General features: G+C 43.9%; 1 pseudogene; it reads left to right on the top strand.

Moving 5' to 3' along the window:
* The first annotated feature begins 1,140 nt into the window (after positions 1 to 1,140).
* LOC122470019 lies at positions 1,141 to 7,665 on the top strand (annotated as a pseudogene).
* The last annotated feature ends 2,424 nt before the right edge of the window (positions 7,666 to 10,089 follow it).

Here is a 10,089-nt window from a genome sequence, read left to right as displayed (position 1 = left end):
ATATACTTTGTGTTTGCTGTACAATGACATTTCCCTCAAAATGGGATTTTTGAATCACTCAAATGTCCTTTTGAAATTGTTAAGACCTTTATTCATTTGTGTTCCAACTTGGCAGAAATCATGTCATATCCATTTTTATATTTCTAAAAGTCAACAGAATCCCGGGGATACATTTGACAATGAAAATACTTGCTGAGTGAAAATGTAGGCCCACATTGACACGGGTATATCACTTTTAGAAATCTGCTCCCTCTTAGTACACAAGTTTTCGATATGCACAACTGAGCAATTTGATTCGAAAAACTTGGCCTTTAATGTGTTTCCTTTAAGACGGATTTATAGCTGGGCCGCCTGGGTGGCTCAGTCGGTTAAGCGTCTGACTTCGGCTCAGGTCACGATCTCACGTTTCATCAGCTCGAGCCCCGCCTCAGGCTCTATGCTGATCACTCAGAGCCTGGAGCCTGCTTGGGACTCTGTGTCTCCCTCTCTCTCTGCCCCTGACCCACTTGTACTCTGTCTCTTTCTCTCTCTCTCAAAAATAAACAATTTAAAAAATTGATTTATAACTTATTTCCTTGCTTCTACTGAAGGTCATCAGTGGATTTGGGTTTTCTTTAAAATTTTTTTTCAACGTTTATTTATTTTTTGGGGGGACAGAGAGAGACAGAGCATGAGCGGGCAAGGGGCAGAAAGAGAGGGAGACACAGAATCGGAAACAGGCTCCAGGCTCCGAGCCGTCAGCCCAGAGCCTGACGCGGGGCTCGAACTCACAGACCGCGAGATCGTGACCTGGCTGAAGTCGGACGCTTAACCGACTGCGCCACCCAGGCGCCCCAAGGATTTGGGTTTTCTTAGCTCCCCACTCATTCTCCACAGGTCTTCCTCAGGGACGACCTCCGAGGAGATGTCCTTCTGTCTATATTGGCTCATTCCACTGACAGAGACGTCCTGAAAGTCTTCTACAAGCAGCAACTGCACAAAACCTGTTACTGAGTAAGGGAAAGATGGCCCAGTCTTCTGCTAAACGAGAGCTATCTTCCACCTGCCACGAGAAAGACTGATGCCCCAAGAAGGAAACTGGACTCATGGAAAAGCATCTGGAAACTGGAGAAACGCACCAACTCCCTGTAGGGCAAGGACATGCGATCCCTGCAGTCAGAGAAGATGAATGTAAGTTCTAAAGTTCATTGCCATGACACAGAGACGCTGCTCAGAATAATCAGTAACAAACCCAGCAATTCATAGCATAGGATTTGGGATGAAAACTGACTGCTCAACACTTCTCCAAATCTCTTTAGAAGGAGGGGCCTTTACGATTTACTACATCCCGCTAATCAGGGAATAATCCAGAGATGACTATTCTAGAAGCATTTTGATGAAAAGAAGCGGTAATGTGAAAAACGTAGGCTTGGGAAAATGTCAGGATTTTGTCCACTCCTGTTTTAAAAAAAAAAAAAAAACAGGAATAAAGGGAAGAGAGTTTATGATTAAAAACATAAGTCTGGGGCGCCTGGGTTAAACTCAGTCGGTTAAGCATCTGACTTCGGATCAGGTCGTGATCTCACAGCTTGTGGATTCGAGCCCCACGTCAGGCTCTGTGCTGACAGCTCAGAGCCTGGAGCCTGCTTCGGATTCTGTGTCTGTCTCTCTCTCTGTGCCTCCCCCCTGCCCAAACACACACACACTCACACTCTGTGTGTGTCTATGTCTCAAAACTAAATAAACATTTAAAAAATTTTAATAAAAAATAAATAAATAATTAAAAATAAAACATAGGTCTGTGCCTGTGTCCATGTCGACAACCTCGTGGCTTGCTAGGAGTTCCAGAGACAGATGTGGTAGTTACCTGAGATGCTGAAAAGGTCATATGCTATCTTGGTACCTTCTCTGTTTCTGAGGTTGCAGCTCAGTTTGTGTTGAATGAGTACAGACTACACCTCAGACAATTCTAGAGTCTCCTCTCTCCCACTTTTGTCTAAAGAGCAAAATATTCTTGGCGGGGGTGGGGGGGGCAGTCAGTAGGAAAGACATTTTGCCTTTCCCTTGAAACATCTACCTAATGTGGAAGCTACAGCTGGATATCCACCACGTGGCTTTCATAACTTACCCATGGCCTTGAGGTCTGGAGACTCTGTTAGCCCCAGCTGTTTTCAATGGCTTCCCTAAAAAATATTATGTGGGTTGAGACACTGAACTCTACGGCCGGCTTAGACTTCAGTTCCAATGAAGAAAAAGCAAGTACACTAAGACAGATCTGTTTGTAAAAGCGTGTTTAAAATTAACATCCTGAGGAAACCAACAGAACTTTCTGTTATCTGATTTCTTTCCACGTATGGTTCAATGCACCACTAATGGTTTCCATTTGAAAAAGCAACTTCATTTAGAAAGAAAGATGTTTTGTAATAATATATAAGAAGACTTAATGTTCTTAAGAATGCACTAGTTCTTTGGAAGTTGGGTGATTCAATCTAAGAATTGCCAGTCATAAGCTCTAAATATAATTAACTATATTTTACTTGAAGTTACAAGCTTCATCGTTCATTGGTCCACAAATGGGGGTTCCCACACGTACTGCTCAGTGAACTCTTACAACAGTTAAAAGGATAAGTAAATACCGATAATTTTGTGGGAATAACATCCTGTCCTAAAATACCTGCATAAGAACCATCCTGCATATTCACGCGGGTTCCCCCATGTCTACCTTCCCTGCCGCAGTAAACCTCCTACGTTACAAAGAAGGAGCCTGTCTTCCATTCAGGTGCGTTGCTTCAAGGACTAAAGATCTCTTTAAAATTTTTTTTTTTTTTTCAACGTTTATTTATTTTTGGGACAGAGAGAGACAGAGCATGAACGGGGGAGGGGCAGAGAGAGAGAGGGAGACACAGAATCGGAAACAGGCTCCAGGCTCTGAGCCATCAGCCCAGAGCCCGACATGGGGCTCGAACTCCCGGACCGCGAGATCGTGACCTGGCTGAAGTCGGACGCCCAACCAACTGCGCCACCCAGGCGCCCCCTAAAGATCTCTTTAAAAAATATGGGTTCTGTGAGGTACCTGGGTGGCTCAGTTGGTTAAACGTCCAACTTTGGATCAGGTCATGATCACCCAGTCCGTGGGTTCGAGCCCTGCCGTCAGGCTCTGTGTTGACAGCTCGGAGCCTGGAGCCTGCTTCGGATTCTGTGTCTCCCTCTCCCTCTCTGCCCCTCCCCTGCTCACACTCTGTCTTTCTCTCCCTCAAAAATAAACAAACTTTGGGGCGCCTGGGTGGCGCAGTTGGTTAAGCGTCCGACTTCAGCCAGGTCACGATCTCGCGGTCCGTGAGTTCGAGCCCCGCGTCGGGCTCTGGGCTGATGGCTCAGAGCCTGGAGCCTGTTTCCGTTTCTGTGTCTCCCTCTCTCTCTGCCCCGCGCCCGTTCATGCTCTGTCTCTCTCTGTCCCAAAAATAAATAAACATTGAAAAAAAAATTTTTTTTTTAAATAAAATAAAATAAACAAACTTTAAAAATATGGGTTCTGTGGGGCACCTGGGTGCCTTAGTCGGTTGAGCATCTGATTCCTGACTTTGGCTCAGGTCATGAGCTCACAGTTCATGGGATCGAGCCCTGCATCAGGTTCTACACTGTGCAGAGCCTGCTTGGGATTCTCTCTCTCCCTCTCTCCCTGCCCCTCACTATGCTCACTAGCATGCACGCTCTCTCTCTCTCTCTCTCTTTCTTTCTCAAAATAAATAAATAAACACTTTTAAAAAACTACTTCTTAAAAAAAAAAGTATGGGTTCTGAGGCAGCCTTATTTAATGATAAATCAATTTGCTATAAAGCTGCCTCACTATGTATATTTCAACTGAGACCCAAGTTTGACTTTAGCATCAGAGCATTTTGGCTGCGGTGGGGGTGATCCGAACTCAGGTATATGGCAGAGTGGAATGTTGGGAATGACTTTTCCTTTTCCAAGCCCTATGATCACGTAATACATAACTTTTGGGGAAGAGGCCTTTGTGAGCAAAAGCAAAGGAAGCTTCAAGCTGAAAACAGCTTTTCCAGTGTATTAAATGCAATCTAGTAAGAGGTGTACAGAAAGGTGTTATCAATATGACTTCCGTTCGTGAACTTGAAAACCTGATTTTGCAATAGTTAACGCACGCCCTAATCTCTCTTTGTAGTTTTGAGCCAATTTCTTTAGGCAGTTCGGTGCCTTCAAAATTAGATCATAAACCAATTTAAAATTTGAGGCTCTGGCAAGATAATTATGCTTCAGAGTAACTGAATAAAGTGTTAACAATTCACAAGAGTTTATTTTAATTCTTTCTAATTAGGGGCCCCATTTTATTTCTCTTCAAAAAGTAATACCGCCTGGGTGGCTCAGTCGGTAAAGCGTCCGACTCAGGTCATGATCTCACAGTTTGTGGGTTCGAGCCCTGCGTCAGGCTCTGTGCTGACAGCTCAGAGCCTGGAGCCTGCTTGGGACTCTGTGTCTCTGTGTCCCTCTGTGTCCCTCTCTCTGCCCCTCCCCCACTTGTGCTCTGTCTCTATCAAAAATAAATAAAATGTAAAAACAAAAAAAAAGTAACACCACCTTACATTTACATTGCAATTTATAATTTTCAAGGATTTTTGACCTGTGTGATCTCATTTGATGCTTATAAGCATCCCACACAGTGAGGAGGGTTTTATTTTGGTGAGGGGACCAGGGCTCAGAGAGGAAAGCATGGAGATCAGACCAAACTGAGAGCTCCCCGTTAGGCCCAGTGCTCTTTCCATTCTATCAAACTGTAGTTAACAAGTTAAATGACACCCTCCATTGTTTGGGGCCTGTGTTTTCATCCTTCTCTGAAAGCCCATGGCAGAACAGGAGCAAAAACAGGTAGAACGCCAAGTGCAAAATGTATTAATGCCAATATAATTGATCAGGGAAAATTTTAGGCCAATAAGCAACTGTTTTGTTTTTATTAAGTCTTAATTTTTTGGAGTGTCTGGGTGGCTCAGTAGGTTGAGCGTCTGACTTCAGCTCTGGTCATGACCTCATGGTTGGTGAGTTCGAGTCCCGCATCGGGATCTGTGCTGACAGCTCGGAGCCTGGAGCCTGCTTCAGATTCCGTGTCTCCCTCTCCGCCTGCCCCTCACCGGCTCACACACACTCAGTCTCTCTCTCTCTCTCTCTCTCTCTCTCTGAAAAATAAACATTAAAAAAAATTTTTTTAAAGGCACCTTTTTTAGAGACGTTTGAGGTTCATGGCAAAATTGGGGGGCAAGTACGAAGATTTCCCGCATACTTCCTGACTCCACACATGCATAAAAACAGTAGTTCTAATCCCTTATGAAAATACAAAATTTAGTAAGTAATTTGAGAATGCAACAGTTAGGTTGCCATCCAACACTCCCACTAAATCATCGTACTCTTTGAGACTTAGAGCAATACCAAGCAGTTCTAAGGTGGGTACAATTTGTGGCGCATAAATTATACCTCAGTAAAGCTGTTAAGGCCACATACCCATTGCTGGGGACCTAACTGTGTCCCCCGAAATTCATATGTTGAAACACTAACTCCAGCAGTTCAGAGTATGATGGGGATCTACCGGGATAGGGTCTTTCGGGGGTAATTAAGTCACAGTGAGGTCATTAAAGTGGACCCCAACCCAATATGACTGGTATCCTTGTTGGAAGAGAAGATTTGGACACAGACACACAGAGAAGGAGGACCACGTGAAGACGGAGAGAAGACAGCCGTCTACCAGCCAGGGAAACTGGCCTCAGAAGAAATCAACCCTGCCAACACCTCGATTTCAAACTTCTGCCTCCAGAGCCGTGAGAAAATTAATTTCTGCTGTTGAAGACACCTCTTCTGTAGTGCTTTGTTGTGGCATCCCTAAAGACACACACACACACACACACACACACACACACACACACACAATACTATGCTACCTAACACAAGCTATATGAAAACCTACCTTTGTGGGCAGCCTTGGGTTTTTACATCTCCTCCGGGACACTATTTTACTCACCAAATTTTCTACGCTTAAATTTCAAGTATTTATATTTTGATGTTAATTGCTACAGACTTTAATAATAACCGAAATTCAACATACAACAGTAAGAAGCTCGAACCTATAAAAGAGAGAGAGGGAGAGAGAGAGAGAGAGAGAGAGAGAGAGAGAGAGACTAACCACGCTGCTCTGTGGTGAAAACTGACTTTCCCAAAGTGTCCACAGGCACTGGGAGACTCCTTCAGTTCTGGAAGCCAGTATCTGGGCATCTGTCTCCTTATTAAACACTTAATGTATACTCATGGTGGCAGTTGGGGGGGGGCGCTGCCCAAAAAGCTGGGCCCAAGAAAGCAAGACGAAGTTCCTGCTATCTAGTTTGGAGTTCACGTAATTAGAAAGCATAGAAATCATACGATAAAGCAAGCACTGTTTCTTACATTTCTTAACAGTAAAAATCTCCCTTGTTTCAATTCCCTTCTTAATTGTATACCACAGTGGCATGTTTCAGTACAGTGAGATCCTGAAATGACAGAAAAACACTGAGGTTAAGTATTGTTTTTAGTCAGATGAATTGTAAGCTGGGCAGCAAGGAAGTTCAACATCAGCTGCCATGGGACATTTCGTTCGTGGGACCATCCTCGTACTTTGTTGACAGGTTGGGAGGCAAAATGTACATTTCTGGTTTCTACCTGTAACATTTTTCTGGATTTTTTTTTTTTAGATCTTTAGATCTTTTTGGTTTTTTGGTTTTTTTGGTTTTTTCAGTTTGCAAATTAAAATCTAACCTGATATAAAGAGGGATAAAAAGTCTAAAAATCAGGGGCTCCTGGCTGGCTCAGTCAGTGAAGCACGCAACTCTTTAAAAAAAAATGTTTATGTACTTATTTTGAGAGTGGGGGGTGGATACCATGAGTGAGCAGGGGAGGGGCAGAGAGAGAGGGATATGGAGAGAGAATCCCAAGCAGACTCCACAGTGAGGGCAGAGCCCCACGCAGGGCTTGAACCCACAAACCGTGAGCTCCTGACCTGAGCCAAAACCAAGAGGTGGCTGAGCCACCCAGGTGCCCCTGCAATTCTTGATCTAAGGTTGTGAATTCAAGCCCCGTGTTAGGTGTAGAGATTGCTTAAAAATAAAATCTTTTGGTTCAAGCTAGAGCATCCGGTGAAGGAGGGAGGGAGCTACGAGTCCTTTGCTAGGGGAAGACCAAAGACAGACCGTAGGAAAAGCAAATAGAAGCCGTGTTTCAAAGACCCGTGTTAGGGGTATTTCATCAGTTTGTAAGAAGTGAGTCTGAAATTGCCAGCAGCTTTGATCCTGAAAGATCTCTGAACTGTGTGCAGCTCCTTGGAACAGTGGGTCAGGACCCCATCATGAGATAGGTGGAAGGGAAGAACCCGGTCACGATATTTCCCTAGCAACGAATGAGGTGTGGCGGTCAGGGGAGAGTGGAGTGCACCAAATGGGTGATGTCAGTCAGACGACAGAGCACAGAGTATCAGTATTCGGACCAGGCCTCAGAGACATGGCGTATCAGTATGTGAAAAAGGGGTCCCGCGTCTACGTGGAAGGGAAACTCAACTACGGTGAATACACAGGTAAACACAATGTGGGGCCACAAGCGACAACAATCAGAGCTGGTAATAGTCTATATCTGGGTGACCTGACCAAAGAAAAGGCATAGAGTGAATGATTCTTCTTTGGCCATTGTTTGGTAGGGTCTCACTTCCAAATCACGTACAGTCTTTATAGTTCCTAAGGACAAGATTAAAATATTCTTTTATATACAAAAATAAGTAAAATAAAATAAAATCTTTTTTAAAAGTCTAAGAACCATCTTAAAAACATAAACACCACCCTCGCAACTGTAAGAAAATTTGCTTGCTATAGAAGTTAGGAAAGAAAAATTCCGCAAGAGATGGAACCTGATACTTTGTAGGAAAAAACTGTGAAATCCAGTGAAATGTTGGGTGGTGTTTTATAACCCAGAGGTCTGTAGCTCCTGCTATTTGTTTTACTCTTTCTTTGCGCCTTTATGTTGACCACTCACCTCTATTCTCTTGCATGGAGTCCACAGAATTTGTGACCTCCGAGGCCATCTGCCTCTAAGACAATCACTAGTAAGTTCCCCAATGTTTAAACATTACTATCCCAGATATTGGCTCCAAGAACTCAGATGGCTTTCTTGTTATTTTCTCTAGATTGACAATATGTGGCAGCTACTAGTTGGAACTTCGGTTAAAGAAAGTAGGTACATGAGACCCCAAGTCTCTCGAATTCTAAAGTCTTGACCATGTACATCTAATATATTTCCTGGGTTAGCTGGTCGTTAAGTTTAAACTTTCATGTTTAGTTTATCTCCATGAAAGCTGTCTGTATTTCCAAGAACATGGCAAACATAAGCATTCGCTTCAGAGGCAGAGCAAAGTTTCAGTTGACCTAACTGGGCATCATAGCTTATGTAATTCCCTCACCTTTCAAAATCTTTCCCAAAACTTGGGATTATCTGGGTAAATAAGCACCAGCTCCATGCTTACAAGAAGATCAGACCACAGGGTAGAAAAGTCAAAACATTAAGCCAGATGCCAGACTAAACTTCATGGCGCTTCAGGGTAAATGTCACCAGAAGACAAATATCTAGGCTTGTATGATTATGTAGGTTAATGGCCAGACTTAGCCAATGGTCTTCAGTTGTCTGCCATCTTGGCTGCAAATCGGTACAGGCACAGGGCCTCGCCTTGCCACTCTGCCTGATTTCCCTAAGCTGACATTAAAGGGACCCATTTCCAAGAACAAGGTGGCTGGCCGTTTCAGGACACATACGTATGAACATACTTATCGTTCCTGATAAGGAAGGAAACTGAGAGCACCAAAGGATGAGATTTGGGCTGAGACCAGGAGGAAGAGCTGGCAGTCATCCCACACTGGAAGACCCACACACGATGTTGAGCAAGTCCTTCATTCCACGAGGCCTCTGTGTAAAAAGGATCATAACACCTTCCTTTTTACGTTAACACACAGAAGACATTTCATAAAACAATACAGTATATTAAAACAAAAGAAGGGGGTGCGCCTGGGTGGCTCAGTCGGTTAAGCATTCGATTTCTGCTCAGGTCATGATCTCACAGTTCACGAGTTTGAGCCCCGCGTGGGGCTCTGTGCTGAGCCTGCTTCAGATTCTCTGTCTCCCTCTCTCTTTCTGCCCCTCCCCTGCTTGTGTGGGCATGTTCTCTGTCTCAAAAAATAAACAAATAAAACATTAAAAAATTAAAAAACAATAATAATAAATAAAATAGGAGAGAATATCCTAGGCCACACCCAAACCTCTGATTCCTCGTGGACTCAAGTTCATGCAAGGAGGAGCGGGCCAGCAGGTGTGCATAGAAGCCCTGATGAGGTCAGCTCCAACGTCTCCCTGAGGACCAGCAATTAATTACATGTCGAGAAGGAAGCAGAAGGGAAGGCCACTGACCCCATGGTGCTTGCATCCAACTGTCAGTGGCCAACTTCTTAGATTCTATCTGTGGCCTAAATGATGAAAGATTATTTGAAGCCAACACAGAATTTTTTTTTTTTTTGCGTTTGATTTTAAAGCTGTTCTTTCATACAGTGAGAGAGCACAGCAAAGTGTGTAGAGAGGCTTCTAGAGCAAAGCCCTCTATGGATGGCCACCTAATAGGTGGCTTTCTTGCCTGTGTCAGCCAAGAGAATTACATCAGTTGTTTGTACCTGGAAGGGATCCCACCTGGCTAGGATCCTCCCACCTGGAAAGTCTCCCTATATGACACCTGGAAGGCTTTATAGAAAAAAAAGGAGGAGGAGGAGGAGGAGGAGGAGGAAGAGGAGGAAGAGGAGGAAGAGGAGGAAGAGGAGGAAGAGGAGGAGGAGGAGAAGGAGAAGAAGAAGAAGAAGAAGAAGAAGAAGAAGAAGAGACTACCTTTAGCTAAAATATAAAAGTGTTTCTTAATCTTTAAAGTATAAATGATTACCTGTTTCCAAGCGGGCCCCCTAAAACCCTCACTTCTGTAACAGGATGCTAATAACACCATCTAATATCATAACAGGTGTCGTACATTAAAACCTGCTGTTTTTATTCTTCATCTGCCGT

Source organism: Prionailurus bengalensis, chromosome D3, assembly GCF_016509475.1.
Source record: "Prionailurus bengalensis isolate Pbe53 chromosome D3, Fcat_Pben_1.1_paternal_pri, whole genome shotgun sequence".
NCBI lineage: Eukaryota > Metazoa > Chordata > Mammalia > Carnivora > Felidae > Prionailurus > Prionailurus bengalensis.
The sequence above is the reverse complement of the archived record's forward strand: the minus strand, read 5'-3'. Positions and strand labels throughout refer to the sequence as shown.